Genomic DNA, 13,514 nt, shown 5'->3' with positions numbered 1-13,514 from the left:
CTGAAAGTAGCGCCTGCCGGGACCTAGCGCTGGGCACGATGCGCCGTGTGTGATGACGACAAGGAGGAGGGCGGTGCAGTGACGAGCGCGGCTGTGCAGTGAGGAGGCAGCACAGGTAAGGAGGCAGCAGTAAATTAAAATGTCGGTGCGGGAGGGGGGCGCGAGTGAGTCTGGGCGGGAGGGATTGTGCAGTGTGTCTTGCCATGTGGTGGAGCATTCTCTTGGCAGGTTCGATAAAGCAGCCGTATACCAGTCTGGGCGGGAGGGCGGCTCGAATGAGTCTGGGCGGGAGGGAGGCGCGAGTGAGTCTGGGCGGGAGGGAGGCGCGAGTGAGTCTGGGCGGGAGGGGGGCGCGAGTGAGTCTGGGCGGGAGGGGGGCGCGAGTGAGTCTGGGCGGGAGGGGGTCGGGGCGGGAGCGGGTGTACTGCCCCCAGCCCCTTTCTGCCCCAGGCAACGCTGGGGCGGGCTGCTAGTTTTAATTATAAAAAATAAAAAAAACTTTCCTTAGCCAGTCCGATCCGATACAATGTCGTCACTGCTTAGGGGCCTCACATGTTTCTATTCTGCGCGGGGCTCCACATATCCTAGGACCAGCCCTACAATCAACCTGTGTAAAATGTAACCTTTGCATTGGCCAGACAGCGCAAATACCAGTTCAGCAGTTGTTGGTGAAAACGGCACCAGTCCAATCAAAATTATTTCAAAATGTTGATGCAATAGTTTTAGTGCAATGCTGCATATTCTTATTTGTAAAGCTGGAAGGGTTTCAAGGCGCTTGTGTGGCCATCAGAGAGATTAAATGATCTATTGCCAAGAGTCACGTGATGCTTAGATGAGCTGGTGCCGGAGATCGAACCGTGAGCCAAGCACTCCGGAGTCAGACTCTCTGGCCGCTGCGCCACACCTCTCTCACATGTAATCTGACCCCCCTGGTGCAATTGTGTGGTTCTTGAAGCACTGGTATCACAGTAATATTAAGGAAAACTATTCGGCTTGAAAACCTATTTAATGAGCAAAGCCAGAAAGCTGTGCTCGGCCTCAAGGTATGTACCATTGCATTATATAAAAAAACCTTTTCTTTTCTCCTTGATTTGTATTCAATTTAGCTGTAACTACCATCTTCTAGGCCGAAAAGCATATTTGTGTGTAGAACAGAGCAGAAATTGATTCAGTTGTATATAACAGTATGTAATGATATTTGTAGAATTCAAACCGTCAGTTAAACGTTCAGAAAATAACAACACCAGTCAAATAAAAATGTTATCGTATGGACACATGCATTAGCAAAAGAATTACAACAGCTTACCAAATACAATAGACACTCAGCGGCCGCTACAGGTAACAGCGGTGTGGCGGGAATCGACAGATGATGGAATAGGGAAAATAAAATAAAACCGCTTACCTTACACTCGCCGATACACCGACTCGGCGATGTGGCAAGCGTAAGGTAAGTGGTTTTATTTATTTATCATTTTATTTGCTCTATTTCATCTCCTGTGGACACACCCCCACCCCGCCACGCCCCACCCCACCCCACCCCACTGCCCTACCGTTCTTACCTGCACTGGCTGCGCCTGACAATAGAGTGTTATTAGTCAATAACAAGGAGTGACTCAGCAAAGAGAAGAAAACAAATTGAAATTGTGATCTATTCCAAGTTATTTGTGGTGTCTTCCTAGACCTAATTATTTGAGTATGTAATCTTCACATTTGTTAGAGTATTACACCAGAATATCATATCTCAGATCTTGTCCTACAAAAATATTGTAGACAAGATATCTACAGCGAAAATATTGCGAATTTAAGTATGTCTAGGTAAGTATTGATTTAATATTAATTACTCTTCCTCTATGTAACTTGAAGACTTGTGTATCTGCGATGAATGTGGATGTAGAGTTAATAATACACATTTCATACTTACCTTTGTATAATTACCTTCACACTATTTTGGTAGTTGATATTATGGGTACAATATTTTTGTAGGACGATATTTTAGTCCACTATATTCTGGCAAGCAACCTCTGGAGATAACAAACCAGACAAGTATCTCAAGGTTAGTAGGACCCAGGGATAATTGGCTGTCTAGACATGGCAACAGGGACTGAATACATAGTGCAGGAGAAAGGATGCGCACTGAAGAGAGACACTTACATTGATAAATCAACATATATTTCTACCTATGCTTTGCACCAGGAGCTGGGGGAAGTCTAAATATTGAAGTTAACTAGGATTCACGTGGGGCCAGGTAAGCTGAAAGTGGTCGTGTCCAACCAGTTTGGCTTTAAGCTCCTTCCAGAATTGCCTAAAGGAGACGAGAAACCTAACAATAAAAAACAAGTTAACCAATCATACAGCTTTTTAAATAATTGTATATAATGCCATGTATGGCTTTGCTGTGTGGGTGAGTAGGTACAGATGAAATCTTAAATTCAAAATTTCAGGTTCTATGTACGAGAATAAAGGTAATCATTTTATTACAAGTAGTCGAGCTCCTTCTAAAGAATTATGCATCAAAGCAGGAATTTCCCATAGTCATCTTCCAGAGTTATGGCAGCAAGACGGGCATGGGATTCAGGGCTGGACTCGCTGTAGCGGGCACTGGGCGCTTACCCAGTGGGCCAACAGGGTGGGGGACGGTTTTGGACCCCTGGTGGGGTGTTTTTGTTACCTGATGCTGGTTTTGCAGCATAGCTGCAATATCGGCCCCCTGTAACAAAAGCGGCAGCACTGAGACGGGAGTGGTGCTTTCACCTAGCACCTCCTCACCCCCTGGGGGGGGGGAGGGATGTCGACCAAGCCAGGGACGCTTTCAGTTCCCAGTCCGGATCTGATGGGATTCATCCCAGATCATAGTGTCATTCACAGCAGTCTAAGGCCAATCACTCATTAGGTTGAACTATGGTTCTCCTTTCTCCCTTTTACTGCATCCTGTTAAACACTCCATAAAGTTCAATTTCAAGACTGCCAGGAGTCTTCAATGCTAAAAAGTGTTAAATAGCTTCAGTATTTCCCAGAAAGTTTATTCACATATATTGTGCTTCTACGTAGGCACTCTAATAGAGGTTCCTCTGTACTCGCCATCTTATAATTAATAACCATAGCGATATAGTCATGTCATCTGCTTAAATATGGGGGCTTCATCTTCAAGAAAATGGCATGGCGCTGCAAGCCATTTTTTGTTGCACTGTGCTGTGCCATTTTCAAAGCACAGGGATGCATTGCACTAATAACAATGTGACGCATTCCTGAGCTTTCCCCTGCGCTGGTGCACAGTTGGCCGCCATGAGACACTGCAGGCACCCTTGCATCACTTTGCAAGGGAGCCTGCGCTGCAGGTATTTTTTTTTTTGCAGGAAGGTATACATTCCTGCACAAAAACAAGCATTAATGGCATTTTCCTCTTTCTATGTGTGCTGAAACTTGAAAGAACAAGGAGAAATAAAGAGTATTTCTTCTCGTTGTGCCATTCCTATGCCTTCCATTGGGAGGCGTAGGATTCTCACGCATTCCCAGTTTTACAAAATGTTGTAAATCTGTGAATGTGCCAAGTTCTATGGATGTTGCGTGGGAACACCCAGCACAACACCAATGGAATATCACTTTCACACAGAGCAATGCGTGAAAGGGGCCCATATTTGCATAGCCATGAAAAGTCCTGCGTGGTGGCTTTATGTGGCCTTGTAAATATGAGGAAGCCCATTGCGCTGCCAGTACATCAATAAAAGTGATGGACCGGCGGCGCAATGGCCTTTTAAATAAGCCTCTCTTTTGCCATTAACAATTTCGGCCTCAGACTCCAGCATGGAGGGATACAGCACCTTAAAAACATGCAAAATATTAAACTAAAAATATGATTTCCATTAAGTATGTTCACAATTGATCAAGCTACTGGACATTTTGGGGCAGATGTATCAAGATACCGTTTTGCGAATCCTAAATAGCGATTTTTTGCGAATCGCTATTTAGAATTCGCAAAACGGTATGTATGTACAAAATCGCAAATTTTTTGCGATTCCTTATTATTCTTTATTTGCGAATTCGCATTTTGCGAATTCGCAAATAAAGAATAATTTTCAATGCATTCCTATGGGCCAGGAGGCCCATAGGAATGATAGTGCAATAATTCTCAAATTGCGAATTCGCAATTTGCTAATCGCAATTTGAGAATTATTTCAAGGGTGCAGGGGTGTCTCAAAGATACCCTGCTGCACCCCTCAAATCTACATGTGTGTGCATGTGGCACACATACATGCCCTATGGGCATGTATGAGTGTCACATGCCACCCTTACAAATGCCAATCAGAGCATTTTTAAAAGAAATCGCAAATTACCACCAACTACAAGTTGGTGGTAAATTGCGATTTCTTAACACAAAATCGCAAACCAAAAATGTGTCATACATATCATTTAAGGAATCGCAAAATTTGCGATTCCTTAAATGCTATGGCAAAATAAGGAATCGCAAAAAATTGCGATTCCTTAAATTGCGATTTTTTAATACATATCAAAAATCGCAAATGGGCTGTTTGCGAGTTGCAAAGGCCGAAATTCTGTGAATTTCGGCCTTTGCGAGTCGCAAAAGCCTTGATACATCTGGCCCTATATTTTCATTTCGTAGTCACGCAATTTCACTGTGTTACTTATTTTATTTGATGCAACATCATGGGGTAGGTTGCTATATAGCTAAAACATATCACTGCTTTGAAGACCCTATGTAAACGCACAGGAAAATAGACTAGAGACTAGGCAGAGATTTCAAAAGTTCAAGAAATAGAAAAAAAACTGTCCTATCGAAGGATGCCAACAATACAATAAGGAAAATACTTTCAAAATGGCAGTTAAACGTATTTCTGATAATTTAGTTACAGACTCCTATCAAACAATTAACAGTTAGTTAAAATATGAGCCATACATTTGTCAGTATTGCATATGGTTTATTATATAAAAAAAAATAAAAAAAGGATAATTACACAGGATCAAAATGTATTCAAATCAAAGCGCACTTATCGTGGTAACACTCAGAAATTGACGATCCACAAAAATGAAAATCTAAGGTGTCATAGTAACTACTCAACAATGCTGTCCTCTAAACAAACAAATTACTATGAGGAAAGGAATTTTTCATGCACATATAACAGTTGTCATGATTATACCATCGACATTTCGTTCCCCCAATGCCAACAAATGCATGTGACCATCTTCAGGACGACGGGTCATTACATATATATTATATTATGGACCCTTGCCAAATAATGAGCACCCACCGGCAATGATGAACTTAATCACAAACAGGCCTGTAGATCCCGGCGTCAACGATAAATCACACCAATTTAAGTCGTCAGGGTTTCAAATGCAGTATAATGCCGTTACATCAAAGAACTCTGATAAGACAAAGCCTCTGTGCCACTGGATCACCGCGTGGGCGTGCGCGCAGCGATCCAGTGACTAGTGATCTAAGGACCAGGCATTGCATTTTGACGCATTCCCAGGTGTACTAGTCTTAGTAAATCTAGGACTGTGCTAAATTACATGGGGGGATGTGTGGGAACACCCAACTCCACCCAGGGAACGCCTCCCTGAGGCAGAGTAACACAAAGCAGCAACTTGCACGGCCTCTTGTTACTCCAGATTTACCAAGCCACGCAGGACCACGCACCATGGCTTTGTGTGGCTTAGTAAACCTCGCTGAAGCCCCTTGCGTTGCCTTGTACCGCCTTGCATGATGAAATGCCAACACCAGGGCTTCGTAATTCTGGGCCCCACTGCCCGACAAAGCATTGCAACAGAACAGTCTAGGTGAAGATTTTGAATTTTTCCAAGCAGAAAGTTGGCCAGCACCGAAATAATTAGCCCAGAGTGTGCTGCGTCCCTGGAGGGCAGAGGATGGTTCCACACAAGAGATGGATAAGGGTTAAATGAAGAAATGTATTTTTACAGTAGTGGTCTAAATACTAATGTCACCTTAGTACGAACTGTGTGTTGGCCCTTTTCAGATGGAGGCCACAAGCCTGTTCAATGCTGTAAATGGTGCAAAAGGTACAATGCAGCACTGTTTTTTAAAAACAATTTCTCGGGTACCACGCAACCGCTCCTAATAGAAGCTGCAGTCACTCAGTTCAGTTTGAGGCAAGTATTTACATTCCAGCACTTTGAAGCTTCACCAACTGCCACTGGTTTTAATGCTGAAGCTTTTGTTGTCAATTTGCGGCAAAGGTGGCAAATATGGAGCTGTGATTAAGGAAGCATTGTTCAATGGGGGTGTGTCTTGGCTGTCCAATATGGTGGTGGCATGGTGCAGAGCTCCTAATTGCCTCCTTTCATAATTCGACATGTCAGCTGTCATAGCCATCCTTCTGCCATATCTGAAACCACTGCAGGTATGGCTGAGTTTTGGCTGGTCTTGCACTGTCCCTGAGGGAGCCCATTTTATTGCAATCTTAGAAAATTGTAGTGAGGCCTAATAGGCTGCAACAGTCTCAGGCTAGCCGGGCATGGAGTTGTCAATGTTGCTGCAATGTACAGAGTCATAACTACCTGCGATCCTAAAGAGTGGGGCCAGCAGTGATTGGAGGACCCTCATGGGCAAAGCGAGTACCTGGCTGATGCATGAGCAGCTGCGGAGGATAGCTGGTAGAGCACCTCTCTGGAGGTAAGCACAGCACAAGAGGGCAGCCATAATGTGAGTGGCCTGCGAGGTGCATCATAGTGGGGAAGTACAGGTGCACAACAGCTGCTCTGCTCTGAAGCAAGCAGGAAGTATGATTGCAGGGACCCCTGTGAGACAGTCATTCTTTTTGCCCTGATCACCCCCATTTTTTGACTGATACTGGTGGTAACTGACTCCGACTGCGCCCTGGGCTTTGCTAGCCAGGCCCACAGCCAGTGCTCTGATTAAAAATGTATATGGTAATTAGGTGTAATTACAATTCGTACTCACAACCTACTTTTAAGTCCCTAATATATGGTAGGGCATTTAGGGTTAGAGGCCCAGCAGCTTTGAGGCACTTATGTGTGCACTGCTGTGTTGCCTGATGCATTTTAAAAGTCAGACCTGCTTTGCAAGCTGCTTTTAAACTAAAATGACATGCAAATTCAACTTTGGATTTGAAGGTACTTCCAAAGTATTAAATGACCTTAGTTTTACATATGTCACCCCTAAGGTCTACCCTAGGTGCCCCCAGGGTAGGGAACCATGTACAAATAAGCAAGGCCATTTTAAAAGATGTTTTATATGCGCTGGTGGGAAGGGAAACTACCAATTTCGTTTTTCCTACATTGTAGCCTTTTAGCTCTATAGGCTAACATGGGAATACTGTAATACAGTGTATGGATTGACAGGAGTAAGCTACAAAAATAATTCAAGGAATTAAAAGATTGGTAATGAGAAATCTAACAAATTGCAGCTGTTAAATTGATCATAACTAATACGGAAAGGAAGTTATAGAACTTTCTTTTCTGTGAGGCAAAATACAGCCATCTAGCAACCTCTCCTGACTGGCCAGCCTTTAACAGGCTTAGCCAAACTGCTTTGATGAGGTGATAAGTGGCCTGCACAGAGACAGAGGTTATCTGATGGAAGGAGCTCTATAGCTGCAGAGTACAGGCCAGGACTGAGGCTGGGTAAATTAAATTGGGCTTCAAAGAGAGCAGGTCAGTAAGGATTGGCAGCCAGGCCTACCCTCTCTTTCTGTACCCCCCAGCCAGATGAGAGCCCCATTTTGGAATTTGCAGGCAGTCTGGAAAGGGAGTGTTACGGAAAATGAGCCAAACCAGTGGGTTGACTTAGCCAGCTCTTACTCTCAAGGAGAGAAATTCTCCATCTGGAATTTTAAAGTACACTGTTTTGTTGGACAAGAATATGCCACACTTTGGAGGAAGCTGTCATGCTTTTGGGTGGTACCCTGTACACCATTGTTCTGTGGTGCTCCCCTGCTTGTCGCCCCAGAAAATTGGATGAATATGTGAGAGCAGCATAGCAACTCAGATCTTCTGCCTGAAAATGCAAGGAGGAGAAGGGCGGCCCTGCTGGATCCATGTGTGCACTCAACAGGATTGATCTCTGAAGGATTGTTCCTGCTGCACTCTTAGAACTACAGTCCTGAGGACTTTGGGCCTGATTCACTGAACTAACTTAAGACAAAATCCTAAACTTACTACCATATTGGTATTCACAGAAGGCACTTACTCATTTTGGTATTCACAGAAGGCACTTACTCATGTCGGTATACTTTAGGACTCCTAAATGCCTTCTGTGAATACCGAAAGTCTTACAATTAGGATTTTTCTCAGTTTAGGAGCAGTAAAGTTTGGACTCCTAACTTTAGGACCCTTAAATGCCTTCTGTGAATACCGAAAGTCTTAAAATTATGATTTTTCTCAGTTTAGTAGTAGTAAGGTTAGGACTCCTAACTTTAGGGCTCCTAAATGCCTTCTGTGAATACCGAAAGTCCTAAAATTAGGATTTTTCTCAGTTTAGGAGTAGTAAAGTAAGGATTCCTAACTTTAGGACCCCTAAATGCCTTCTGTGACTACCGAAAGTCTTAAAATTAGGATTTTTCTCAGTTTAATAGTAGTAAAGTAAGGACTCATAACTTGAGGACTCCTAAATGCCTTCTGTGAATACCGAAAGTCTTAAAATTAAGATTTTTCTCAGTTTAGGAGTAGTAAAGTTAAGACTCCTAAACTGAGAAAAATCCTAATTCTAAAACTTTTGGTATTCACTGAAGGCATTTTGGAGTCCTAAAGTTAGGACTCCTAACTTCTGTGAATACCGGAATGAGTAAGTGCCTTCTGTGAATACCAAAATGGTAGTAAGTTTAGGATTTTGTCTTAAGTTAGTTCTGTGAATCGGGCCCTATGTCTTGTTTCGAACAGGATTAAGGAGTGGACTCCCTGAAAGCAACAGTTAACACCTGCAGCATCTCTCCCCAAGAAGTACCCAGCCTGGAGTGCGTCCTTTGGACTTTTAAGGATTTGGCCAGGTGAGTTGTGGGAACAGTAGTCCCAGCTTCCAAGGAGAAACTCAGAGACTCTTGAACCTTGGGTTTTTGTTGTGGATACTTTGAACCTCAAGAGGAGCTACAGGAAGAAGTCCCAGAAGTTTGGAGATGTTAGGAGCAACTTTTGGAAAATATTCCATAATGTGACTCACCTAACATCAAGAGTCATGCAGACGACCTGGCACAGCGACCCGCCCTGGATTTCATGTTTATCCCGCCAAAGGCCCCGGAGCACAAGACTTCCAGGAGTTGTCAATAAAAAATCCCCCAGAACAGTTTCTAAGTAAAAAGATAACATTTGCACTAAGTCCTCCCACTTAGTGTATCCAACCAGGGCTCCATTGCGGTTGGCCTCAAACTTCGTCTTTGTCCTGGTCAAGCGCGATCAGATGTCCCAAGTTTGCAATATATGTTTTTACGCACTAGAAAATGTTAATTCTTTAAAAATTCACATCTCTGGTTCCCTATACTAAATGTTTGGTGTCATTTTAATCATAAAAATATTTCCTATTTTCATAAATTGCTTGTGGATTTTTATTGTATGTTGTGTCCTACTTGGTTAATATAAAATCCGTTCTGAAATGGCTGACATTGTCAACAAGGGTGGCAGATGAACTGGGGTGACTCTGGTATGTCCGATCCATTAAAGTGTCAACCTGGGGACATTGGAATGCTGGCTTTTGATTGAGTACATAAATCCTAGAATGCCCTCCAATTTTGGGAGGTGTGCACTTTGATATTTAGCAGGTGGGGTACGCTGATCTGAAAGCCACAGTGAATACATGGATACAATACATTACAGTTCTTGGCAGCAAAATCCTTCCCTTTTTTAGGTTGAGCCTATACCGGCAGTGGCATGCGGTGCTCGCTCTGCGAGGCATGCAGTATTCAGTATGGAGTGGAAGCTCCATGGAAGCTCCGCCAACTCTCGGCCCATCTTTTTAATTGATGTGTGTCTTCGTCATTCCTAAATGCTGCCTTCCAATTGGTTTTAGATTTGTTAGTCCCTTCTTATGACGGCCATGACGTCATTTCACTCTCCGCCCATCTTTTTGATCGGCGTGTGTCTTTGTCGTTCCTAAATGCTGCCTTCTGATTGGTTTTAGGCTTGTTAGTCCCTCCTTTCGATGGCCATGGCATCATTTGTACCCTTCCACGGTTACTGGCTCCTTTACTTGGAGTGTTACACAGTATGTTTTATTTGGATTGTGAGCACTGATTTCGTCCCGAGCCTCCCCCCCCCCCCGCAGTCGTGCCTTCTCACCCCCACCCCCACTCCCGTTGTTGTGCCTTCTCGCCCGCAACTCCAGTTTGCAATGCAATAGGTCTCGCGTAAATGCGAGTCCTAGTGCATTGCAATTGCTTGTTCTAGTTAGATGCCTGTCTGCCCAGTTGGGTGTCAGTTTGCCTACTTGTGTGGCAGTGTACCTGATTGTGTCTCAGTGTTCATGGTCACTCGTCTGTCTCCCTAGTAAGTTAGTTGTCAGTCTCCCCGGGTGGATGTTAGCCTCCCCGATTGGATGTCAGTCTCTGATTATATGTCGGTCTTCCTTGAATGAGCGTCAGTTTCCCCTGCTGACTTTCACTTTTCTCTGTTGAATGTCAGTCCCTCTGTTAAATGCCAACACAAGCAGTGGTGGGTGCAGCGCATCCCTGTTAAAGTGTGGAAGATTTGTGACCATGTCTCATATGGAAAGGTGAGCGCTGTAAGGGCCACGCGGAATGAGACCTGTGGGGACCCGTCTGGCCTGGTTCACTCCTAGAAGACATTGAGTGTGCGCCTGTGAGTCCCTGTCTAGTAAAACCGAGTGCTTGTGCGTCACTAACGGTGACGTTGCAGCTGTGTGGGACACTAGCCACACACATGTGTCACACTGCATGCCTGTGTGTGTGGGACACTAGCCACGCACATGTGTCACACTGAATGCCTGTGTCAATCTATTACAGAGATGTGAAATAGCGGCATTTCTGGTTAAAAAACATTAGAAACCACTACAACATAAACAGTTGTGTGCATGAGTTGTGCAGTGAGAATAATGTTCAGATTTGAGTCCTCTAATAAATACCCTGGCAGCCGTCTCTTGCACAGGTGGAGAAGAGTCGAGCAGAAGTATGTTATGACGTAGTAGAACGTGCCAGAAGAATGGATGCAGATGGTATATATCTACTAAACCATCGAAACGCATTGACGCCCATACCAGCACAATCACGAGACCAAACTTATTCCTGTAGACAGGACTTTTGTAGCAAGTCCAGGTTTTAGTTAAATATTGGTCGTAGTCTGATGTGCAATCTTGATGACAATAGTGTCTATGTCTGTCTCTCTCATTGTTTTTATGTTGTCGTTAGTTGACAAGAACGATAACCAATTTGTGTTTGAAAATTAATGTGTTTTGTAGTTTTTAGATATACATAATTGTGATATATATTGCTGATGTTTTTAATGAACTTATAAATTGTTCTCTCCCGAGTTGTTGGGAGCACAGTAGTGGTTCTTTCTTCCTTCCTGTTGACGGCCGCTGCGCCACACCACGCCTCGCGGCCCCCGCTCCGCGGGTGCCGCTCGCAGGCGCTAGACACTAGCAGTACTTGGCCACCGGGTCCCTGATAGTGCACTGGAGCACCAACTCGGACACTGACACCGGATCCTTGCTGAGAGGGTTGAGGCGGGACTGCGAGGACCAGCGTGCTGAGCGGCGCTCATCGGCCGCAGCTGGTCCTCTTCCCGCCCCCTCCACCTGACAAAACCCTTCTGTATTGGAAGTTGCCTGGGTTCTCTCCCGAGTTGTTGGGAGCACAGTAGTGGTTCTTTCTTCCTTCCTGTTGCCGGCCGCTGCGCCACACCACGCCTCGCGGCCCCCGCTCCGCGGGTGCTGCTCGCAGGCGCTAGACACTAGCAGTACTTGGCCACCGGGTCCCTGATAGTGCACTGGAGCACCAACGCGGACACTGACACCGGATCCTTGCTGAGAGGTTTGAGGCGGGACTGAGAGGACCAGCGTGCTGAGCGGCGCTCATCGGCCGCAGCTGGTCCTCTTCCCGCCCCCTCCACCTGACAAAACCCTTCTGCATTGGAAGTTGCCTGGGTTCTCTCCCGAGTTGTTGGGAGCACAGTAGTGGTTCTTTCTTCCTTCCTGTTGACGGCCGCTGCGCCACACCACGCCTCGCGGCCCCCGCTCCGCGGGAGCCGCTCGCAGGCGCTAGACACTAGCAGTACTTGGCCACCGGGTCCCTGATAGTGCACTGGAGCACCAACGCGGACACTGACACCGGATCCTTGCTGAGAGGGTTGAGGCGGGACTGCGAGGACCAGCGTGCTGAGCGGCGCTCATCGGCCGCAGCTGGTCCTCTTCCCGCCCCCTCCACCTGACAAAACCCTTCTGCATTGGAAGTTGCCTGGGTTCTCTCCCGAGTTGTTGGGAGCACAGTAGTGGTTCTTTCTTCCTTCCTGTTGCCGGCCGCTGCGCCACACCACGCCTCGCGGCCCCGCTCCGCGGGTGCCGCTCGCAGGCGCTAGACACTAGCAGTACTTGGCCACCGGGTCCCTGATAGTGCACTGGAGCACCAACGCGGACACTGACACCGGATCCTTGCTGAGAGGTTTGAGGCGGGACTGAGAGGACCAGCGTGCTGAGCGGCGCTCATCGGCCGCAGCTGGTCCTCTTCCCGCCCCCTCCACCTGACAAAACCCTTCTGCATTGGAAGTTGCCTGGGTTCTCTCCCGAGTTGTTGGGAGCACAGTAGTGGTTCTTTCTTCCTTCCTGTTGACGGCCGCTGCGCCACACCACGCCTCGCGGCCCCCGCTCCGCGGGAGCCGCTCGCAGGCGCTAGACACTAGCAGTACTTGGCCACCGGGTCCCTGATAGTGCACTGGAGCACCAACGCGGACACTGACACCGGATCCTTGCTGAGAGGGTTGAGGCGGGACTGCGAGGACCAGCGTGCTGAGCGGCGCTCATCGGCCGCAGCTGGTCCTCTTCCCGCCCCCTCCACCTGACAAAACCCTTCTGCATTGGAAGTTGCCTGGGTTCTCTCCCGAGTTGTTGGGAGCACAGTAGTGGTTCTTTCTTCCTTCCTGTTGCCGGCCGCTGCGCCACACCACGCCTCGCGGCCCCGCTCCGCGGGTGCCGCTCGCAGGCGCTAGACACTAGCAGTACTTGGCCACCGGGTCCCTGATAGTGCACTGGAGCACCAACGCGGACACTGACACCGGATCCTTGCTGAGAGGTTTGAGGCGGGACTGCGAGGACCAGCGTGCTGAGCGGCGCTCATCGGCCGCAGCTGGTCCTCTTCCCGCCCCCTCCACCAGCCCAGCCCCTAGATAAACTAAGCCTGGAATGCGCACGCGGGACGCGCGCGGGGCTAAGGCCGGGGCGAAGACCGGACAAAGAGCGGGCCGTTTGTGGCCGTTCGAAGACGGCAGAGGACGGCCCTGGCCCACCCCCCTTATTGCTCCTAACCTGCTCGTTATTGTATCACCGTGCTGAGACAGGTTAGTTTAAACTAAAGATCCCT

Source organism: Lissotriton vulgaris, chromosome 8 (assembly GCF_964263255.1).
Source record: "Lissotriton vulgaris chromosome 8, aLisVul1.2, whole genome shotgun sequence".
Classification (NCBI taxonomy): Eukaryota; Metazoa; Chordata; class Amphibia; order Caudata; family Salamandridae; genus Lissotriton; species Lissotriton vulgaris.
The sequence above is the reverse complement of the archived record's forward strand: the minus strand, read 5'-3'. Positions refer to the sequence as shown.